At 57.2% G+C, this 24,001-nt stretch overlaps 1 protein-coding gene across 1 annotated transcript in view; it reads right to left on the reverse strand.

The window, feature by feature from the left end:
• The window catches only part of LOC134949702 (surfeit locus protein 1), a 359,947-nt gene that overhangs the window by 335,165 nt on the left and 781 nt on the right, over nucleotides 1-24,001 (reverse strand). The gene's annotated exons all lie outside the window — the stretch shown is intronic.

Genomic DNA, 24,001 nt, shown 5'->3' on the forward strand with positions numbered 1-24,001 from the left:
AGCCCACAGCAACCGTGTTTGAAGGGCGGATTAGGTCTGCCCAACTCCGATGCCCCCCGGTCTTAGTAGGAGACGAGGCTTAACCCGAGACGGAGAGAGAACAAGGGGGAAGCTCTAACTAAGACAGAAACAAAGAGATAGGGGAAACTACTGAACACTACAACAAATGTATGTGTGGCGCAGCCGCCAAGACAAACTGTAAAAAAAGCGACGCTGTTCAGACACCAAACACGACACCGTCATATTTCGGGGAGAACAACGATGGCGGAAACCTCCGCAGAAAATGTCAAAGCAAAAAGAGAGAGAACAACACGGCCAAGGCAGCAAGGTGCGGCAAAGCCGCTACTCACAACACCGATATTGGTGCACGTAGGTGAACAGGAACCCCAAGGCCGCAGGCACTGGCACAGGACTGGAAAGCTGGACAGATTCCAATTAACAGGGTCCGGACACCAGGACTCAGGACTACTGGATCACAGGATAACAGGGTCACGGGACAGAGACACTCCAGGGCAGGAAGCAGCTCCACCAGAAGCTATCACCGGCGGGGCTACCTCCATTAAGAAGCCTGACAGACCAATCAGGCAGCCCAGCCCCCGAGTCTTGATTGCTCCAGCTGCTTCTGGGCGCGCGGCGCACAGCATCCCGGCCGCTTAGCAACTTCCGGGACCGCTGTGCAGGGCGGCCGCCTGGCGTCCCTGGTTGCCATGCAGCCAGCCGGGGAACCAAAGGCGGAAGTGGCGCGCCGACCCCGTTGCCTAGCAACGGCCAGGAGCCGGCACGTCCCACTGCTAACATCTGTTCTGTTTAAGCACCACATTGTGCTGCCCATGAAGGACCTACCTAGAGTGAGCAGAAGCATTAGCAGGAACAGGGAGATCAACTTGAAAATATGCTTCGTCATTCAATGTCATCTTGCTAGTGTCTGCCTACCAGCAGGTCATCCTCTATTATGAAATCCACAGAGAATGAAAAGAAAATATGCTTTTCTGATGACAATTGTACAATCCACGTAGATCCTAAATGCACAGATCACGTTCATTGATGCGTCTCCTGCAGAAAAGGTCCAGACCCTAAAGTCCGGGAGAATATTTCCTTTGTTAAGGTGGAACTTAGTCATCACCTTAGGAAGATACCCAGATCTAGTTCTGAGAACTACTTTATCTGGATAAGCAATCAGAAATGGGGAACAATATGACAATCCCTAAGTCTGATATTCTTCTAGCTGACGACTTAGTCAGTAGAAAAGACACTTTAGTTGTCAACCATTTATAATCCATACTAGGTGCTTCATCGCGCCCTACGGGCGCTCTTCACACTGTCGTAAGGGGCTACGCCCCCTTAACCCCTGTACGCCGTTCAATATATGTATTATATGAAGTATTACCTGCATTCCTAGTTTTGTGAGCGGTTCAATATTGCACAATTAAAGGGCGTTGGATGGTGAAGGGGCGTAGGCCCTTGCGACGGTGTGAACAGCGCCTGCAGGGCACACTGTACAGAATGCAGCGGGTGTGGGGGGGAAAGCGGATGGGGTCGTTAGGCGCTGCGGGTGGGGATGTGCGGGGGAGTGGGATCCAGAGGCGGTATGGGTGGGGGAGGGTGGGGGGTGCCGCGGGTAGGGGAGGGGCAGGTACGGGGATCTGGGGGCTGGGTGAGGGGGTTCCGGAGGGGCTGCAGGTGGGGAAGGGGCGAGTGCGCTGCTGGTGGGGTAGGCGGTCCGGAAGCGATGCACGTGGGGGATGGGCAGGTGTGGGGGGGGTGGCAGATGGGGTCGGGAGGAGCAGCGGGTAGTGGAGGAGCGGATGCAGTGGGGCCATGTGAGTAGGGCCGTGCGGGTGGGGTAGGGGGTCAGGAGGTACGGGGATCTGGGGGCTGGGTGAGGGGGTGCCGGAGGCGCTGCAGGTGGGGAAGGGGTAGGTGCGCTGCTGATGGGGTAGGGGGTTCGGAAGAGATGTGCGTGGGGGAGGGGCAGGTGCGGGGGTGCGGCAGATGGGGGGAGGGGTTCCGGAGGTGGTGCGGGTGGTTGAGGGGCGGGTGCTGCGGGTAAGGGAGGGGCAGTAGCGGGGGTTGACGGCGGATGGGGGAGGGTGTCTGTAGAGGCTGTGGGTGGAGGGGAGGTGGATGGGCGGGTGCAGGGGTGCTGCAGGTGCGGTATGGGGTGAGGAGGCGCTGTGGGTGGGGGATGGGCGGCTGCGGGGGTTGACGGAAGATGGGGAGGGTGTCTGTAGAGGCTGTGGGTGGAGGGGGCGGGGGGGGGGGTGTATGGGGGCTGTGGTTGGGTCTGTGGTTGAGGGAGGGGCAGGGGAGTGGGGGCCGTGGGTGGTGTAGGGGGTCTGGAGGCGCGGCATGTGGGGGAGGTATGGTGGTGGTGCAGTGGATGGTGGAAGGGGCTGCAGGTGGTGGATGAGCGGGTGTGGGGGTGCCGCAGGTGGGGTAGGGGGGTCAGGAGGCGCTGAGGGTGGTCGTTCATCAGTAGCAGCAGGGCCGCAGCCCACCCGGGCGCAGTGTCAGGGTAACTGTGTCGCGGCCAGCCAGGGAGCACACCAGTGTGGGGTGTCCCTGTTCCCGGTGAGTAGGGCGCTCTGCCTCATATGTCCCCCCCCAGGCACATTCTCCCACCCCCGCCAAGCCCTTCTCCCTCGGCAGCCGGGGAGCACACCAGTGTGCGCTGTCCCCGCTGCCGCGTGAGCCGCTGTGCCGCACATGTCCCCCCCCGCTAGGCACACCTTCCCCCTCGGCAGGCACATCTCTCCCTCCCCCCCGAGGCAGCCGGGGACTTGCTGTACCTGGAAGATCGGAGCCGGCAATAGGAGCGCTATGCAGGGTTTCCTCTCTCCTCACTGGGGCAGACGGCAGGGGAGAGGCGCCGGGGCTCAGGTGGGGAGCGGGAGTGAGAGGCGCTCGGTGTCAGAGAGTCGTCTCCCGCCCTCACACATCTTCGGCGCGGGACCGGAGGGACGATTGGAAGCCTCTACACCAAGGTGCATGGTATGTGGCAGCGCTGCATAGAGTAGATCAGCCCATATCTGTGACTCCGCCCAGCGTTACGGGCACGCACAGAGTCACAGACTTGGGCTAATATAAAGGAGATTATTAAGTAGTTCAAATGGGGCAACTTGAAGGACTTTCAGGACTAAAACAAGTCCCACGGCACTGTAGGAAAAACAACCAAAGGTTGAATGCGTAGCATACCCTGGAAAAAAGATACGCACATCCTGTAAATTGGTCATTTACTTTTGGAACTCTACAGTCGATGCCGACCCTTGCTTCTCTCAAGGAAGCCACCTATTCCTGTCTGAAGGAATGCTAAGACCCTGGAAACTCTGAAAAGATTTTAGGGTCCCATTCACCTACAGCACCTGGTGTCTGCAGATGTTCTCCATACAAGTACTCACCAGGCCCAACAATGCATAGCTTCCAAGATCTGGTGAGATTGGCCATATCCAGTGTGGTGTGGCTGTAGATTTTCTTTCACTGCACCATTGAATATAGGTGTGGCCGGAGAGACCAACCAGCCACACGTGTAATGGCGGCTGCGGCACTGAAGGTGTTAACCCTTGTGCCTGGCGCCATATTAAAGGGACAATGGGCGCTGGGCGTCACTGTTAAACGTACTTACGGCGCTGGGTACGGACTGTTTAAAAGTTTGTTTAATGATGTGTTTTAACATGTCATATGTAGTGCTCTATGCACAATTGCAGGAATGCATGTTTAACTGTATTTTATATTCAAGATGTGGTCATCTGTATATTTAAAGAGGAAAATGCACTTACTATTATAGATGTCTGAATAATCATGTCTTATCCTTTGGGAATGGGACAGGGCCCTTAGCATGCCACTTCCTATCAGAGAGGTGTGAAGGACAATACCTTTTGATGTGTAAATTCTTTAGAGAGAGATGCTAATCACTGGGTTTATGGGCTTGGAACTTGTTTCATGTACCTGATTTAATTGACATGCGAGCGACCTATGCAGGAAGGAAGACTGTTTGTATTGTAGCCTTCCTGTTGTGGTCTCAGACACTGGGTTTGCCTGGAGATGTGAATGAGACAGAAACATTGTGTTTTGAAGCTATGTGATAAATTTATCAATAGTGAATGTTAATCTGATACCAAACGCCTGTGTCAGAGGAAGGAGGATATTGTTTTATTGCACTTATATCCTTGTAAAATGTGATTTATTGGTATTTTGTAAAATAACCTGATTGGTTGGAGAAGACAGGGAGGGCTTACCCCCCTGTGATACTGTGTGGAAAACTGACATAAAAAGGAGACCTGCGTGCCTCCAGAGTAGTAGTTGTAACATCTTCTTCTGCTGGAACATCTTGCTGTATGCTGTTGCCCCTAGCAATAGGGAAGGGTTCTCTTTAGAACTATTGAGCAAATAAACATCTTTGCCTCAAGAAGACTGCTTCATCTTGTGACCAACAGGGTTAGGCCAAACCTAGCCCCGTCCTCCGGCTGTCCAGGGAAGCACCTAGCGTCTCCAAGCTCCGCCTTCCGCCAGCTACCGGTAGAGGCCTAGCAAGTGGCTAGGGGGGATTCGTCGACACCACACAGGTGTGGTAAAGCAGTGCGTCGGCACATACAGAGCAGAACTGTGGTTCCAAACGCCACGGCAGGTTAGGAGTTTGGTGGTGGCAGCAAGAACCCGCCCACAACGCAGTGGGTGGAGTCAGTAACAGGCGGTTACTGACGGTAAGCGGGAATCCCCTATGTGGTCAGGCCTCGTGCGGCTTGACCTTCCATTCTGTGCGCAGTCAACGGGACGCGGAAGCAGCGAGTGCTCCCGTACGGCACCGTCCTGTCACAGAAATTGGTGGCATAGTGGTGGGATAATCCCAGGCGGCTTTTCATCACCTGATTGGAGAAGCCGAGTTACTCAGGAGAGGAGTAACTGCAGCGCAGGAGGACGCACAAGATGGCGGAATTCAGCGGAATGTCCAAGGATGATCTGGAGATCGTATGCCAGGAGAAGGGTGTGGATATCCCTTTCAACGCGTCCAGAAGCGTCATGAAGGCGGCGCTCAGGAGCATGGAGGAGTCTCATCGGGCGGAGGTGGAAAGCACTGACTGCGTCAGCATCGCAGAGGATGGCCCAACAGTGGACCTTCGTAAGGAACCGGTGAGAACCACAAGCCCCGCCCTCTCTCACAGCAGCAATGTTTCCCAGCAATCCCTAGCAGGGCCAGGATCCCAACGTCCCAGGGGGGGCAGTACGGATAGCCTAGCAGATCGGCTAGCGGAATTGGGGGAAAGGGCAACGGAGCAAGAACGCATGATCATCATCCAGATGTGGCGTGATGAGCGGGCACCACAGGCCGTGGTACCCCGGGAGCCGTTGTCAGCTGTTGTACACAGATCAGGACGTATTCAGTTTGCCAAGTTTGCAGACAGTGATGGGGACATTGATGGACATTTACAAGTTTTTGAAAGGACTTGCAAACTACACGATCTACCCAAGTCGGAGTGGGTGAGACACCTTGTGCCCACTCTGCATGGAGAGGCCTTGGAGGCCTATCGAGGAGTGGCGACGGAGGACTGTGGGAACTACGACGAAGTCGAGAAGGCCCTCCTCCAGCGATTCTTCATCACTCCCGAGTCTTACAGGAAGAAATTCAGAGACTTGCCTAAGAATCCTAGCAGCACCCATGAGCAGTTCGCCACCCAGCTGCGGCAGTACGTGGTGAAGTGGGTGAAGGATTCGGAAGCCACTACATGGGACACACTGATCGACCTGATCTGCAGGGAGCAGTTCTACCGCAGGTGCGCCCAAGAAGTGAAGGAGTGGGTGCTAGATCGGGAGCCACCCAGCTTAAAAATGGCTGCCCAATTAGCCGACAAATATGTGGCAATTCGGCCACGGGGCCAGAAGCGCCCAGCGAGCAGTCAGCTCCAAAAGACTGCACCACCAAGGGGACCCCCCTCTTCAACTCATCACCCCCAAAGACAAGCATCTTCCAACCCGGGTGCTCTTGGCCAGCAACCGCACCGCAGCGTCCCTGCAACTGATCAGAGATCATCGGTGCCACGACTGGAGAAGAAGTGCTACGGCTGTGGGAAAATCGGACATCTGAGGATGAACTGTCCTGCATCCCAAGCACCCCAGACTCGTGCCCCAAATCCGAGTGCTGGAGCCCAGATCGCTTGTTTGACGAGAGGAGATGAGCCTACAGAGACTGTTCCCCCTCCAGTCAGTCCGATGGAGTGTGGCGAGAGACAGGTGCACTCTGCGGAGAGAGTCACCTGCATGGCCAAACAGCCCCTACACAACATGTGGAGGCACCTGCAGCCAGTCCACGTGGGACCCCTGCAGGGAGAAGGCCTAAGAGACTCTGGGTCCTCAATCACTGTGGTGAGCCCCCACCTTATAGATCCTGCTGCAGTATTGCAGGGTCGCACTGCCACGGTCACCCTGGCAGAAGGAACAGACAAAGCGGTTCCCATGGCAAGAGTCTACCTGGACTGGGGAGCTGGACCGGAGTTGCGAGAAGTTGCCGTCATGGAGGGTCTCCCAACTGATGTGGTCCTAGGAAATGATCTGGGTGGTGGGATCGTCACTATGTTTGTTGGCGCCATTCCCCGGAGTCAAGTTCCAAAACCACCGTTGACATCAGCTACTCCAGCACAGCCCAGCCCAGAGGAAAAGACTACAGCTGCTAGACAACTGCCAGCACAGCCAACCACAGCATCAACCAGCCCTGAGGAAAAGATTACAGCGGCTAGATCAGTACATCGACCCCGCATGCCTTTTGCCTCTGGTATGCCTACGTCCCCTAGCAACGCAGAGGATGTCGGTTCCAGCTCGTGTGATCCTGTGGGGGTGCCCAATGATGCTCCTGACCCAAGTGGTTTGCCAACTCCGGCGGTGAGTATGAGAAACCACACTGATTTTTCCATGACTGACCCCTACCAGACTGACCCTAGTAGTCCCCACCTAGATCCCCCTGTAGAGTGTCCCAATTTAGGAGAGATTGAGGGCCACAGGCAGGAGTTTAGGGAGGCTCAACTCTCTGACCCATCCCCGAAAGGCATGAGGCGCCACTCTGGCAGCGGCCTTGACAGGGTTGGGGCAGGAAGTTTGACCTGGCGGGAAGGGTTAAGGTACAGGGTAGCCAGGAAAGTGGGAGGGGATAGACCAGATAGGGAATGTGTCCAACTGGTCCCCTCAGGGAACGTTCCTGCGCAACCGATGTCGGTTGCCAGCGAAACCCCTTTGGACAGCAACCCGGAGACAGACCGTACCCTGAAGTGCCTGACACAGAGCTTACCCTGGTCTGGAATGTCGGATGACGCCCAGACCAAATGTAAGGCTGGTGCCATGCGTTGGCAGCCGGGGCACTCCAGCGGTTGTGTTGTCTCTGGGCCTCTGCCCATAGGAGAACCCTTGCAGCAAGTTGCTGTGGACATAGCAGGTCCCCTGCCTGTGCACAGTAGATCGGGGAAGACACGCAGCCTCCCTGTAGTGGATGCCACACAGGATCCAGAGGCTGGTGGTCTGGCCGCCATCACTGTGGCACAGGTAGCGGACGAGGAGGAAGGAGTAGGCCTAGGTGACAGGGTAGGTTTCCCGAGTCATAGGTCGACAGAGGAGGATTGGAGGGCAGGTCTGACAGTAAGGGCAGACAGTTGCCAGATAGGTATGACGGAGGTGCAGTGCCTGGGGCACCATGTGGGAGGAGACAGGGGTAGGCCCAACCCAGAGGGGGTGGAGGCAACCAGAGGCTGTCCCCGACCCACATCACCCAGACCGGTACTAACCTTAGAACCTGTAAGGCCCTACGGACATGTTGTCATTGACTTTAGTCCTGTAGTGAACCCCTTGACAGAGGTGGCTAGGAAGGGCATTCCCAAGTCAGTGGACTTTGCACCCGCTTGCGAGTTGGCATTCCAGTCATTGAAGAAGGCTCGGGTACCCGCTCCAGTGCTGATGGCGCACATTCTTGACCAGGACTGTGTGTTACGAACTATTGCGCCACTGCACGGACTGGGAGCTGTACCGAGCCAGAAAGAGCCATATGGGCAGGAGCACCCTGTGGCCTGTTTGAGCAGGAAATTGCTATTGTGGGAGGTGGGGTATGCCACGATTGGGACACCGTGGGTGGCACTTGTTTGTAACCGGCCCCCCACCGTGGTGACTTCCCACCTACCTGTTAGGTGGCTGCAACCTACCTTGGGGGAATTGGACAGACTTTTGTGGTGGAGCCTTGAACTTGGACTTCAGGTGGACTATTTGAAGATTGTGCACCCACGAAGAGAGGCCCACTGCACTATGGATGAACTGTCTAGGCCAGAGCCTACACATCCCAGGTAGCGTCCCCTTCACCCCAACGGACTGCGGGACCAGGACCCAAATCGTTGGGACATGGGTCCCTGGTTGACCCGCTTGAATGGGGGGGGAGGAGTGTGGCCGGAGAGACCAACCAGCCACACGTGTAATGGCGGCTGCGGCACTGAAGGTGTTAACCCTTGTGCCTGGCGCCATATTAAAGGGACAATGGGCGCTGGGCGTCACTGTTAAACGTACTTACGGCGCTGGGTACGGACTGTTTAAAAGTTTGTTTAATGATGTGTTTTAACATGTCATATGTAGTGCTCTATGCACAATTGCAGGAATGCATGTTTAACTGTATTTTATATTCAAGATGTGGTCATCTGTATATTTAAAGAGGAAAATGCACTTACTATTATAGATGTCTGAATAATCATGTCTTATCCTTTGGGAATGGGACAGGGCCCTTAGCATGCCACTTCCTATCAGAGAGGTGTGAAGGACAATACCTTTTGATGTGTAAATTCTTTAGAGAGAGATGCTAATCACTGGGTTTATGGGCTTGGAACTTGTTTCATGTACCTGATTTAATTGACATGCGAGCGACCTATGCAGGAAGGAAGACTGTTTGTATTGTAGCCTTCCTGTTGTGGTCTCAGACACTGGGTTTGCCTGGAGATGTGAATGAGACAGAAACATTGTGTTTTGAAGCTATGTGATAAATTTATCAATAGTGAATGTTAATCTGATACCAAACGCCTGTGTCAGAGGAAGGAGGATATTGTTTTATTGCACTTATATCCTTGTAAAATGTGATTTATTGGTATTTTGTAAAATAACCTGATTGGTTGGAGAAGACAGGGAGGGCTTACCCCCCTGTGATACTGTGTGGAAAACTGACATAAAAAGGAGACCTGCGTGCCTCCAGAGTAGTAGTTGTAACATCTTCTTCTGCTGGAACATCTTGCTGTATGCTGTTGCCCCTAGCAATAGGGAAGGGTTCTCTTTAGAACTATTGAGCAAATAAACATCTTTGCCTCAAGAAGACTGCTTCATCTTGTGACCAACAGGGTTAGGCCAAACCTAGCCCCGTCCTCCGGCTGTCCAGGGAAGCACCTAGCGTCTCCAAGCTCCGCCTTCCGCCAGCTACCGGTAGAGGCCTAGCAAGTGGCTAGGGGGGATTCGTCGACACCACACAGGTGTGGTAAAGCAGTGCGTCGGCACATACAGAGCAGAACTGTGGTTCCAAACGCCACGGCAGGTTAGGAGTTTGGTGGTGGCAGCAAGAACCCGCCCACAACGCAGTGGGTGGAGTCAGTAACAGGCGGTTACTGACGGTAAGCGGGAATCCCCTATGTGGTCAGGCCTCGTGCGGCTTGACCTTCCATTCTGTGCGCAGTCAACGGGACGCGGAAGCAGCGAGTGCTCCCGTACGGCACCGTCCTATCACAATAGGCTTGCCATATTTGGTGATAAATGTGAGCTAAGGAAGGTTTCCTTGCTTTTAAACTGTTTGAAAGTATCCTCTTGACCTGAAGATAGAGGTTTCAATGGCCACTCTGTCAAAGACAGTCAACCCACGTCTGTGACAACCAGGACCCTGCATTAGTAGGTCTGGACGTTGAGGGAGCAGAAGTAGAGCATCCATTGCCATTCTCTGCTGGTCTTCCGGTTTAAACTTTCTCACCACCCTGGGTAATAAGGTAATTAGAGGAAAACCAATCTGCCAGATGAAGGTCCTGTCTCACCGCTAAGGCATCCACAATGATCGCCCTAGGATCCTTTGTTCTTGACCCGTATGTGATCATTTTGTTGTTCAACCAAGACGTTCTGAGATACATCTCTAGCACACACCTCTTGTTTTCTAGAGTCCGGAAGATCTCTGGATGTAGAGCCCATTCACTCCTCTGAATGGTGCATCGACTTTAAAAAGTCCATTTCCCCGTTTATGATTATCGGACTGAGAATGGCGGACAAGGTTGGATGATGAAATCCTACCTCTTAGGTATGTGACTTACCTTTTTCATCCCCTTTTCGGCTGAGAGTTACTCCCTGATTTTGAGGTACCCTACTGCCGTTGCACTGTCCAAGCGGAACTGGACTGGATTTTACATGAAGACTACACCAGACTACACCAGTGCCCTGTATATGGCCCGAGGTTTCAACCTTTATTGGTAGACAGCACTTTGGGAACACAATCTCCCTGACACTAATCCTAGTATCAGAATCTTCGCAATCTGATATTAAAAAGATTTTCCTTTGTCCCGCTGGGATGTCTGTAGCCACCAGGCTAATGACCTTCTTACTTTTATCGTAAGTATCATAGTCGGTCTTTATTATCTGATGCAATCCATTAATACTTACCACACCTTGTATTCCCAGCTGGTCCTTCCAGGTACCAACCAGGCCCACACTGCTGATCTTCCATGATCCAATGAAGTCTGGGCATATCCAGTGTGGTGTGGTTGTAGATTCTACTAGGTAAGAATCAGACGCTGCAGAGACCTAGAGTGGAATTGAGCATACTCCTTCCTGTCGATGCAGATACCATCAAACCCATCCCCGCATTGCTGTGTGAATAGATACCGTTTGACTGTGTGGCGATTCTTGAATCCTATAGTGACCCTAGATTTACTGTTGCGAGGTAAAAAAATTACTCTCTGCAGACGTGATCCAGTACAGCCCCCAAGTGAGTCATCCGATGTGACGAAACTGGAGACGATTTTCCCCAAGTTATGAATCACTTGCCCCTGCAAACTCATTGTTGTTGCCGATGACAAAGAGCAATCTCTGTGACTGTGCCAGGATTAAAGATCCTAGGTATGGGAAAAAACCTTAACCCCTGCTGGCGGAGATAAGGTGTTGTTACCCCCATATTTCTGGTAAATACTCTGGGGACTGTGGCTAACCCAAAGGGTAAAGCATAAAACTGAAAAATGCTTTTCTGGAGGATAGCAGAACCTTGGATAACACTGATGGACAATGGTATAGGAACCTGTAGGTAAGCCTCCTGTATCTCCAGGGATCCATAAAAACCCCTGGCTCCATGCCACACATAAGGAACGTATGATTCCATGTTTCCAAATGTTTGCCAGAGGAACTGAAATGAGTTTTCCTGACTGAAGCAAATTTCTGATCTGCTTCTTGCAAAGCCAGGCCTTTGTCTATAGCCGAGATAGGCTGTCTTGAAGGCGAAAACATAACTAGAGATACCATGCCAGGTCTGTGTGACCTGAGGAAGTCAGCCCCCCAACCTGGGGTTTCCCAGGCGGAGCCCACACCATCAGCTGATGGTTTCATTTTTCTACAGCACCTGGTATTCCTCGATAACCATCCGAGTACTAACCAGACCCACACTGTAGATCTTCTGGTAGCTCAATGGTTTCCTAGTCTCAAATCACACTGACGTGGCTATGACAGGCTTCTATTGATAGTGTAATACCAACACGTGAACTGTATGTGGAAGGAACCTGACTTTCTTGGAGTCTGCTTCTGACTCCAGAATATCTGTCAATTCTTACCAAAAAGGAATATTTTCAGAACAAGACAATGGATCAACCTACAGCACCTGGTATTTGCAGATGTTTCTCACCAGGCCCCACACTGCATAGCTTCCAAGATCTGGTGAGATTGGGCATATTCAGTGTAGTGTGGCTGTAGATCTTCCACTTACCCAGCTAAACTGCTCTATTAACAGGTATAGTTAGGGCTGATGCCTTGGAGTAAATATTTTGCCCATATCCAATGCTTCCAAGAACATTGCCGTTTTTTTTTTATATGAGCCATATGAGATTCTTGCTCTACTGAAAAATCTCCTTCCATTTCATCAGTCCAGGCAACCACTGCCTTTGCCATTTAAGCCGAAGCCACGGCTTGGCCTCATGACTGCCCTAGACAAGAAAATTGAAAGCAAAGCTATTGTAGATTCTCCTTATCTACTTTAGGAGCCATCTCCCCTTTTTTTAAACAATCCCCAGCTGGAAACAGGTCATAGGAATTCCATTTCTTAGGAATTCTAACTTTTTATTGGGCGTAACCCAAACCTCTTCCATAATTTCCGTCAGCTGATCTTGGAACTCAAGTATTGGGATGTTTAAACACAGGTGCCTTGGTTTTCAACACAGGCTTTGCTGTATCCTCTAAGGATAAGATAGCTTCATTGCTTTCAATTAACTCAGCTATTCGAGAGCTGAGACCTATCTCTTTTTCATATGATGAAGTAGAATAATTGGGCTTTCATCTTCTGATGAATCTAAACAATGGTGGTCATTCTGAGTTGATCGCTCGCTGCCGTTTTTAGCAGAATTGCGATCAGGCTAAAAACCAGCAGTTCTGCGCATGCGTATGGGCCGCAGGGCTCACGCGCAAAGTACTTTCACACAAAACAAAGCAATTTTACACAGGGCTGTGCAACGCTTTTCAGACGCTCTGCTGATCAGTGAGTGATTGACAGGAAGTGGGTGTTTCTGGGTGGTAACTGAGCGTTTTCCGGGAGTTTGCTAAAAAACGCAGGAGTGTCTGGGGAAACGGGGGTGTGGCTAGCCAAACGCAGGGCGTGTTTGTGACGTCAAACCAGGAACCACACAGTTTGCAGTGATTGCAATCTAGGAGTAGGTCTGGAGCTACTCAGAAACTGCACGGAAATATTTAATAGCAGAACTGCTAACCTTTTCGTTAGCAATTCTGCTAAGATAAGATACACTCCCAGAGGGCTGCGGCCTAGCGTGCGCACTGCTGCTAAAAGCAGCTAGCGAGCGAACAACTCGGAATGATGGCCAATGTGTAGCCTGCGAGAGTGAAGGTTTACTTACCACTGGTTCTGAGAAGATGCTGCTGTATGTAAGGGCTTGTAATCCTACTCCTGGTACAGGATTTTGGGGGATTATCCATCTAATTTACTGGATAAAGCTTGTGTAAATATAGCCCAAGGTGGGTACACTTGTACCTGCATCCGCCTTGTATCCTTGCTGAGCTAAAACATTATGGATACAAGCCATCCCGAACCAGATCATAAGAGGATAATACAGATTCAAAACATGGTATGAGTGTCCTCACCATTGCCACACTTATACATGATAAATAATCAGCACTTCCACAGTGTACTACACAATTTTGTGACTGTATCACTTTAACCTTTTTTCTTTAAAATGATATCCATTCGATCCTACTCATGCACCAGCATTGAGGATCTGCAAAACAAACTGACAAACATGTAGCATAGCAGTCAGTCACATGTTATACATTAGTATATTAAGCAATATGAGCACATCGTCAACTACAATATTATTTTAAGTATGTAGGAGAACACATTTACTGAATCATGTTTAACAGATCTAACGTATTCAGACGCAATGCGACAGAAACAACAGTAATGGTATACAGACTCATATGCAATAGGCACTTATCTAACTATCCATACTCAAAACAGTAGATAGAGATTTAGTGCTGTATTACCCGTACTCAGTAGAGTGGGATACAGGGAGACTCATCCCGCTTCCAGGATCGATCAATACGTTAGCGAACGCTGAGTGGATCCAGACGCTACTAGTGTACACTACCGCTCCATGAACCTATAGTGAACACAGACGCCCGGTCACGCAGCCGCCTATGCTGCGACCGGGTCCCCTCATCTCCTAGTGTAGCTAGTAGCGTCTGAGATGGAAGCGAGAAAACAGTTCATGGCGGGAGACCGGCAGAAACTGGTCATGAACCGGGGGGGCGACCAAGAAAGCGTCTGACTCCCCACTGCTGACATCAGCCCTAGGGATTGCGGCCTCATACTATTCCTGGTGCCTTATGAGCCCTAAGGCCTAGCGCTGGAGCACCCGTGGTGGCGGCGCGCTAGCTACTGTTTGGTAGTCTCCTCCCAAAACAGTGCAGCGATGTCCGTATTCCATGCATGCTACGCGGAACTGATGCCTTACCTTCTCCCCGTGCTCCGGCCACAGCCTGGTAACGTCTGATGGACCTGCTAGTATATCCGACAGACGCCTGCCGAAACAACACTGTACTCGTGGGTAAGCGTTTTCGTGACCCGGCAGAGAGTTGTTTGAGCGACTCTTTCCAATATGTGTATAAGACGCTGTTTAGAAAGATCACTCAAAAAATAGTAAGACTATAAAAATAAAATAAGAAAGCTTAGGGCTGCCCTAAAACAGCAGCCCTCTGACCATGGACCGGCTCCTGCCGCACCAAACAAAAAACTGATTTGCCTGAGCCAGGGGGCGGGGATATATGGACGAGCCCGTTGCATGCTGGGAGGCCAGAAAGCTTTGACCGATTGGTGCAAATCCGCTGTCGCTCCATCATATCCTATTGTTATCCTGTGGATAACCTGTGGACCCTGCCGGAGAAAATGGAGATATATCGTATAGGCCTGACCAACCTGCGCCTCTCCAGCTGTTGTGAAACTACACATCCCAGCATGCTTTGCCAGTTTGTAAATTCCCTAGTACCAAGACTGTGGCAGGGCACACTGGGACTTGTAGTTACACAACTGGCGAGCCAAAGCTTAGCCAGGTCTGTTATATAGAACAGAGTAAGACTGAAATCAGCACTTTGTAAATAAAACATAACAATAACGTCTAGTGCAATGGAGAGATAAATGTACAGTCTATAACACATCTCATCGACTCACCCAATCTATATCTGTCACACCACAAGAGAGAGAGAGAGAGAGAGAGAGAGAGAGAGAGAGAGAGAGAGAGAGAGAGAGAGAGAGAGAGAGAGAGAGAGAGAGAGAGAGCGCGAGAGAGAGATGACACTCTAATGGAAGGACAGGTGTATGGAAGGGGGGGGGGGGGCTGGGGACATGTGTGGGGGCTGTGGACAGGTGTATGGAAGTGGGGGGGGGAGGTTGGGGACATGTGTGGAAGTGGGGGGGAACGTGTGTGGAAATGGGGGGCGGCTGGGGACAGGTGCATGGAAGTGGGGGGCTGGGGACATGTGGGGGGGGGCTGGGGACATGTGTATGGAAGTGGGGGGGGGGGCTGGGGACATGTGTGGAAGTGGGGGGGAACGTGTGTGGAAATGGGGGGCGGCTGGGGACAGGTGCATGGAAGTGGGGGGCTGGGGACATGTGGGGGGGGGGCTTGGGACATGTGTATGGAAGTGGGGGGGGCTGGGGACATGTGTATGGATAAGGGGGGTGCTGGGGACATGTGGAAGTGGGGACGGACGGACAGGTGTATGGAAGTGGGGGGAGGGGGCTGGGGACATGTGTATGGATAAGGGGGGGGCTGGGGACATGTGGAAATGGGGACGGACGGACAGGTGTATGGAAGTGGGGGGGGCTGGGGACATGTGTGGAAGTGGGGGGGCTGGGGACAGGTGTATGGAAGTGGGGGGGGGGCTGGGGACAGGTGTATGGAAGTGGGGGGGGGCTGGGGACATGTGTATGGAAGTGGGGGGGGGCTGGGGACATGTGTGGAAATGGGGGGGCGGCTGGGGACAGGTGTATGGAAGTGGGGGGCTGGGGACATGTGGGGGTTGGGGACAGGTGTGTGTGTGTGTGGGATGGGAGGGGGGTTGGGGACAGGTGTGCGGGGGCGGGTTCGGGACAGGTGTGTGTGTGGGGAGGGGTAGGGGACAGGTGTGTGTGTGTGGGAGGGGGGGGTTGGGGACAGGTGTGTGTGTGTGGGGGGGCTGGAGACAGGTGTGGGGGGGGGGGTTGGGGACAGGTGTGTGTGTGTGTGTGTGGGGGACAGGTGTGGGGGGAGGCTGGGGACAGGTGTGTGTGTGGGGAGGGGTTGGGGACAGGTGTGTGTGGGGGGGGTTTGGGGACAGGTGTGTGTGTGGGGGGGGGGTTGGGGACAGGTGTGTGTGTGTGTGGGGGGGGGGGGGGGGGGGGGGGGGGTTGGGGACAGGTGTGTGTGTGTGTGGGGGGTTGGGGACAGGTGTGTGTGTGTGGGGGGGGGGTTGGGGACAGGTGGGGGGGGTTGGGGACAGGTGTGTGTGGGGAGGGGTTGGGGACAGGTGTGTGTGTGGGGGGGGGGGGGGGGGGTTGGGGACAGGTGTGTGTGTGTGTGTGTGGAGGGGGGGTTGGGGACAGCTGTGGGATGGGAGGGGGGGTTGGGGACAGGTGTGTGTGTGTGGGGAGGGGTTGGGGACAGGTGTGTGTGTGGGGAGGGGTTGGGTACAGGTGTGTGTGTGGGGGGGGGGGGGTTGGGGACAGGTGTGTGTGTGGGGGGAGGGGTTGGGGACAGGTGTGTGTGTGTGTGTGTGTGTGTGTGTGTGTGTGTGTGTGAGTGAGGGGGGGGGGGTTGGGGACAGGTGTGGGGGGGGGTTGGGGACAGGTGTGTGTGTGTGGGGGACAGCTGTGGGATGGGAGGGGGGGCTGGGGGACAGGTGTGTGTGTGTGGGGGGGGAGGGTTGGGGACAGGTGTGTGTGTGTGTGTGTGTGTGTGTGTGTGTGTGTGTGTGTGTGTGAGAGAGAGAGGGGGTTGGGGACAGCTGTGGGATGGGAGGGGGGGTTGGGAACAGGTGTGTGTGGGGGACAGCTGTGGGATGGGAGGGGGGGTTGGGGACAGGTGTGGGGGGGGGGTTGGGGACAGCTGTGGGATGGGAGGGGGGGTTGGGGACAGGTGTGTGTGTGGGAGGGGGGGTTGGGGACAGCTGTGGGATGGGAGGGGGGGTTGGGGACAGGTGTGTGTGTGTGGGAGGGGGGATTGGGGACAGCTGTGGGATGGGAGGGGGGGTTGGGTACAGGTGTGTGTGTGTGGGAGGGGGGGTTGGGGACAGCTGTGGGATGGGAGGGGAAGCTGGGGACAGGTGTGTGTGTGGGAGGGGGGGTTGGGGACAGGTGTGTGTGTGTGGGAGGGGGGGTTGGGGACAGGTGTGTGTGTGTGTGGGAGGGGGGGTTGGGGACAGCTGTGGGATGGGAGGGGGGGTTGGGGACAGGTGTGTGTGTGTGTGGGAGGGGGGGTTGGGGACAGCTGTGGGATGGGAGGGGGGGTTGGGGACAGGTGTGTGTGTGGGGGACAGCTGTGGGATGGGAGGGGGGGCTGGGGGACAGGTGTGTGTGTGTGTGTGTGTGTGTGTGTGTGTGTGTGGTGGGGGGGGGGGGTTGGGGACAGCTGTGTGTGTGTGGGAGGGGGGGTTGGGGACAGCTGTGGGATGGGAGGGGGGGTTGGGGACAGGTGTGTGTGTGTGGGGGACAGCTGTGGGATGGGAGGGGGGGCTGGGGGACAGGTGTGTGTGTGTGGTGGGGGGGGGGGTTGGGGACAGCTGTGTGTGTGGGAGGGGGGTTGGGGACAGCTGTGGGATGGGAGGGGGGGTTGGGGACAGCTGTGGGATGGGAGGGGGGGTTGGGGACAGGTGTGTGTGTGTGGGAGGGGGGGTTAGGGGCAGGTGTGTGTGTGTGGGAGGGGGGGTTGGGAACAGCTGTGGGATGGGAGGGGGGTTTGGGGACAGGTGTGTGTGTGTGTGTGGGAGGGGGGGTTGGGGACAGCTGTGGGATGGGAGGGGGGGTTGGGGACAGGTGTGTGTGTGTGTGGGAGGGGGGGTTGGGAGGGGGGGTTGGGGACAGGTGTGTGTGTGTGTGGGAGGGGGGGTTGGGGACAGCTGTGGGATGGGAGGGGGGGGTTGGGGACAGGTGTGTGTGTGTGTGTGGGAGGGGGGGTTGGGGACAGCTGTGGGATGGGAGGGGGGTTGGGGACAGGTGTGTGTGGGAGGGGGGGTTGGGGACAGCTGTGGGATGGGAGGGGGGGTTGGGGACAGGTGTGTGTGTGGGGGACAGCTGTGGGATGTGAGGGGGGGTTGGGGACAGGCGTGTGTGTGGGAGGGGGTGTTGTGGACAGCTGTGGGATGGGGGGGTGGGGGACAGCTGTGGGATGGGAGGGGGGGTTGGGGACAGGTGTGTGTGTGGGGGACAGCTGTGGGATGGGAGGGGGGGTTGGGGACAGGTGTGTGTGTGGGGGACAGCTGTGGGATGGGAGGGGGGGTTGGGGACAGGTGTGTGTGTGGGGGACAGCTGTGGGATGGGAGGGGGGGTTGGGGACAGGTGTGTGTGTGGGGGACAGCTGTGGGATGGGAGGGGGGGTAGGGGACAGGTGTGTGTGTGGGGGACAGCTGTGGGATGGGAGGGGGGGTTGGGGACAGGTGTGTGTGGGAGGGGGGGTTGGGGACAGGTGTGTGTGTGTGAGGGGGGGTTGGGGACAGCTGTGGGATGGGAGGGGGGGTTGGGGACAGGTGTGTGTGGGAGGGGGGGTTGGGGACAGGTGTGTGTGTGTGTGTGTGTGTGTGTGTGTGTGTGTGGGGGGGGGGGGGAGGGGGGGGTTGGGGACAGCTGTGGGATGGGAGGGGGGATGGGGACAGGTGTGTGTGTGTGGGAGGGGGGGTTGGGGACAGGTGTGTGGGAGGGGGGGTTGGGGACAGCTGTGGGATGGGAGGGGGGGTTGGGGACAGGTGTGTGTGTGTGTGGGGGACAGCTGTGGGATGGGAGGGGGGGTTGGGGACAGGTGTGTGTGTGTGTGTGTGTGTGGGAGGGGGGGTTGGGGACAGCTGTGGGATGGGAGGGGGGGTTGGGGACAGGTGTGTGTGTGTGTGGGAGGGGGGGTTGGGGACAGCTGTGGGATGGGAGGGGGGGGTTGGGGACAGGTGTGTGTGTGGGAGGGGGGTTGGGGACAGCTGTGGGATGGGAGGGGGGGTTGGGGACAGGTGCGTGTGTGTGGGAGGGGGGGTTGGGGACAGCTGTGGGATGGGAGGGGGGGTTGGGGACAGGTGTGTGTGTGTGTGTGTGGGAGAGGGGGTTGGGGACAGCTGTGGGATGGGAGGGGGGGTTGGGGACAGGTGTGTGTGTGGGGGCGTTGGGGACAGCTGTGGGATGGGAGGGGGGGTTGGGGACAGGTGTGTGTATGGGGGACAGCTGTGGGATGGGAGGGGAGGTTGGGGACAGGTGTGTGTGTGTGGGAGGGGGGGTTGGGGACAGGTGTGTGTGTGTGGGAGGGGGGTTGGGGACAGCTGTGGGATGGGAGGGGGGGTTGGGGACAGGTGTGTGGGAGGGGGGGTTGGGGACAGCTGTGGGATGAGAGGGGGGGGTTGGGGACAGGTGTGTGTGTGTGTGTGTGGGGGACAGCTGTGGGATGGGAGGGGGGGTTGGGGACAGGTGTGTGTGTGTGTGTGTGTGTGTGGGCGTTGGGGACAGCTGTGGGATGGGAGGGGGGGTTGGGGACAGGTGTGTGTGTGGGGGACAGCTGTGGGATGGGAGGGGAGGTTGGGGACAGGTGTGTGTGTGTGTGGGAGGGGAGGTTGGGGACAGCTGTGGGATGGGAGGGGGGGTTGGGGACAGGTGTGTGTGTGTGTGGGAGGGGGGGTTGGGGACAGCTGTGGGATGGGAGGGGGGGTTGGGGACAGGTGTGTGTGTGGGAGGAGGGGTTGGGGTCAGCTGTGGGATGGGAAGGGGGGTTGGGGACAGGTGTGTGTGTGTGTGTGGGAGGGGGGTTGGGGACAGCTGTGGGATGGGAGGGGGGGCTGGGGGACAGGTGTGTGTGTGTGTGGGTGGGGGGGGTTGGGGACAGGTGTGGGGGGGGTTGGGGACAGGTGTGTGTGTGTGGGGGACAGGTGTGTGTGTGTGTGGGAGGGGGGGTTGGGGACAGCTGTGGGATGGGAGGGGGGGTTGGGGACAGGTGTGTGTGGGAGGGGGGGTTGGGGACAGCTGTGTGTGTGTGTGTGTGTGTGTGTGTGTGTGTGTGTGTGTGTGGGAGGGGGGGTTGGGGACAGCTGTGGGATGGGAGGGGGGGTTGGGGACAGGTGTGTGTGGGAGGGGGGGTTGGGGACAGGTGCGTGTGTGTGTGTGTGTGTGTGTGTGTGGGAGGGGGGGTTGGGGACAGCTGTGGGATGGGAGGGGGGGTTGGGGACAGGTGTGTGTGTGGGGGACAGCTGTGGGATGGGAGGGGAGGTTGGGGACAGGTGTGTGTGTGTGGGAGGGGGGGTTGGGGACAGCTGTGGGATGGGAGGGGGGGTTGGGGACAGGTGTGTGTGGGAGGGGGGGTTGGGGACAGCTGTGTGTGTGTGTGTGTGTGTGTGTGTGTGTGTGTGTGTGGGAGGGGGGGGTTGGGGACAGCTGTGGGATGGGAGGGGGGTTGGGGACAGGTGCGTGTGTGTGGGAGGGGGGGCTGGGGACAGCTGTGGGATGGGAGGGGGGTTGGGGACAGGTGTGTGGGAGGGGGGGTTGGGGACAGCTGTGGGATGAGAGGGGGGGTTGGGGACAGGTGTGTGTGTGTGTGGGGGACAGCTGTGGGATGGGAGGGGGGGTTGGGGACAGGTGTGTGTGTGTGTGTGGGAGGGGGGGTTGGGGACAGCTGTGGGATGGGAGGGGGGGTTGGGGACAGGTGTGTGTGTGTGTGTGTGTGTGTGTGTGTGTGGGAGGGGGGGGTTGGGGACAGCTGTGGGATGGGAGGGGGGGTTGGGGACAGGTGTGTGTGTGGGGGACAGCTGTGGGATGGGAGGGGAGGTTGGGGACAGGTGTGTGTGTGTGGGAGGGGGGGTTGGGGACAGCTGTGGGATGGGAGGGGGGGTTGGGGACAGGTGTGTGTGTGTGGGAGGGGGGGTTGGGGACAGCTGTGGGATGGGAGGGGGGGTTGGGGACAGCTGTGGGTGTGTGTGTGTGTGTGTGTGTGTGTGTGTGTGTGTGTGTGTGTGTGGGAGGGGGGTTGGGGACAGCTGTGGGATGGAAGGGGGGGCTGGGGGACAGGTGTGTGTGTGGGGCGGGTTGGGGACAGGTGTGTGTGTGTGTGTGTGTGTGTGTGTGTGTGTGTGTGTGTGTGTGGGGGACAGCTGTGGGATGGGAGGGGGGGTTGGGGACAGGTGTGTGTGTGTGTGTGTGTGTGTGTGTGTGTGTGTGTGTGTGTGTGTGTGTGTGTGTGTGTGGGAGGGGGGTTGGGGACAGCTGTGGGATGGGAGGGGGGGTTGGGGACAGGTGTGTGTGTGTGGGACAGCTGTGGGATGGGAGGGGGGGTTGGGGACAGGTGTGTGTGTGTGTGTGTGGGAGGGGGGGTTGGGGACAGCTGTGGGATGGGAGGGGGGGTTGGGGACAGGTGTGTGTGTGGGGGACAGCTGTGGGATGGGAAGGGGGGGTTGGGGACAGGTGTGTGTGTGGGGGACAGCTGTGGGATGGGAGGGGGGGTTGGGGACAGGTGTGTGTGTGTGGGAGGGGGGGGTTGGGGACAGGTGTGTGTGTGTGTGTGTGTGTGGTGGGGGGGGGGTTGGGGACAGCTGTGGGATGGGAGGGGGGTTGGGGACAGGTGTGTGTGTGGGAGGGGGGGTTGGGGACAGCGTGGGATGGGAGGGGGGCTGGGGGACAGGTGTGTGTGTGTGTGTGTGTGTGTGAGGGGGGGTTGGGGACAGCTGTGGGATGGGAGGGGGGGGCTGGGGGACAGGTGTGTGTGTGTGTGGGGGGGATTGGGGACAGGTGTGGGGGGGGGTTGGGGACAGGTGTGTGTGTGGGGGACAGCTGTGGGATGGGAGGGGGGTTGGGGACAGCTGTGGGATGGGAGGGGGGGTTGGGGACAGGTGTGTGTGTGGGGGACAACTGTGGGATGGGAGGGGGGGTTGGGGACAGGTGTGTGTGTGGGGGGACAGCTGTGGGATGGGAGGGGGGGTTGGGGACAGGTGTGTGTGTGGGGGACAGCTGTGGGATGGGAGGGGGGGTTGGGGACAGGTGTGTGTGTGGGGGACAGCTGTGGGATGGGAGGGGGGGTTGGGGACAGGTGTGTGTGTGGGGGACAGCTGTGGGATGGGAGGGGGGGTTGGGGACAGGTGTGTGTGTGGGGGACAGCTGTGGGATGGGAGGGGGGGTTGGGGACAGGTTTGTGTGTGGGGGACAGCTGTGGGATGGGAGGGGGGGGTTGGGGACAGGTGTGTGTGTGTGTGTGTGTGTGTGTGTGTGTGTGTGTGTGTGTGTGTGGGAGGGGGGGTTGGGGACAGCTGTGGGATGGGAGGGGGGGGGTTGGGGACAGGTGTGTGTGTGTGAGGGGGGGTTGGGGACAGCTGTGGGATGGGAGGGGGGGTTGGGGACAGGTGTGTGTGTGTGTGTGTGTGTGTGTGTGTGGGAGGGGGGGTTGGGGACAGCTGTGGGATGGGAGGGGGGGGGTTGGGGACAGGTGTGTGTGTGGGAGGGGGGGTTGGGGACAGCTGTGGGTTGGGAGGGGGGGTTGGGGACAGGTGTGTGTGTGGGAGGGGGGGTTGGGGACAGCTGTGGGATGGGAGGGGGGGTTGGGGACAGGTGTGTGTGTGTGTGGGAGGGGGGGTTGGGGACAGCTGTGGGATGGGAGGGGGCGTTGGGGACAGGTGTGTGTTTGTGGGAGGGGGGGGTTGGGGACAGCTGTGGGATGGGAGGGGGGGTTGGGGACAGGTGTATGTGTGTGTGTGTGTGTGTGTGTGTGTGTGTGTGTGGGGGGGGGGGGGGGGGGGGACAGCTGTGGGATGTGAGGGGGGGTTGGGAACAGGTGTGTGTGTGGGGGACAGCTGTGGGATAGGAGGGGGAGCTGGGGGACAGGTGTGTGTGTGGGGGACAGCTGTGGGATGGGAGGGGGGGTTGGGGACAGGTTTGTGTGTGGGGGACAGCTGTGGGATGGGAGGGGGGGTTGGGGGACAGGTGTGTGTGTGTGTGTGTGTGTGTGGGAGGGGGGGTTGGGGACAGCTGTGGGATGGGAGGGGGGGGTTGGGGACAGGTGTGTGTGTGTGGGGGACAGCTGTGGGATGGGAGGGGGGGTTGGGGACAGGTTTGTGTGTGGGGGACAGCTGTGGGATGGGAGGGGGGGTTGGGGACAGGTGTGTGTGTGTGTGTGTGTGTGGGAGGGGGGGTTGGGGACAGCTGTGGGATGGGAGGGGGGGTTGGGGACAGCTGTGGGATGGGAGGGGGGGTTGGGGACAGCTGTGGGATGGGAGGGGGGGTTGGGGACAGGTGTGTGTGTGTGTGTGTGTGTGTGTGTGTGGGAGGGGGGGTTGGGGACAGCTGTGGGATGGGAGGGGGGGGTTGGGGACAGGTGTGTGTGTGGGAGGGGGGGTTGGGGACAGCTGTGGGTTGGGAGGGGGGGTTGGGGACAGGTGTGTGTGTGGGAGGGGGGGTTGGGGACAGCTGTGGGATGGGAGGGGGGGTTGGGGACAGGTGTGTGTGTGTGTGGGAGGGGGGGTTGGGGACAGCTGTGGGATGGGAGGGGGCGTTGGGGACAGGTGTGTGTGTGGGAGGGGGGGTTGGGGACAGCTGTGGGATGGGAGGGGGGGGTTGGGGACAGGTGTGTGTGTGTGTGGGAGGGGGGGGTTGGGTGACAGCTGTGGGTTGGGAGGGGGGGTTGGGGACAGGTGTGTGTGGGAGGGGGGGGTTGGGGACAGCTGTGGGATGGGAGGGGGGGTTGGGGACAGGTGTGTGTGTGTGGGAGGGGGGGTTGGGGACAGCTGTGGGATGGGAGGGGGCGTTGGGGACAGGTGTGTGTTTGTGGGAGGGGGGGTTGGGGACAGCTGTGGGATGGGAGGGGGGGTTGGGGACAGGTGTGTGTGTGTGTGGGAGGGGGGGTTGGGGACAGCTGTGGGATGGGAGGGGGCGTTGGGGACAGGTGTGTGTTTGTGGGAGGGGGGGTTGGGGACAGCTGTGGGATGGAGGGGGGGTTGGGGACAGGTGTATGTGTGTGTGTGTGTGTGTGTGTGTGTGTGTGTGTGTGGAGGGGGGGGTTGGGGACAGCTGTGGGATGTGAGGGGGGGTTGGGAACAGGTGTGTGTGTGGGGGACAGCT

Source organism: Pseudophryne corroboree, chromosome 8, assembly GCF_028390025.1.
Source record: "Pseudophryne corroboree isolate aPseCor3 chromosome 8, aPseCor3.hap2, whole genome shotgun sequence".
Classification (NCBI taxonomy): domain Eukaryota; kingdom Metazoa; phylum Chordata; class Amphibia; order Anura; family Myobatrachidae; genus Pseudophryne; species Pseudophryne corroboree.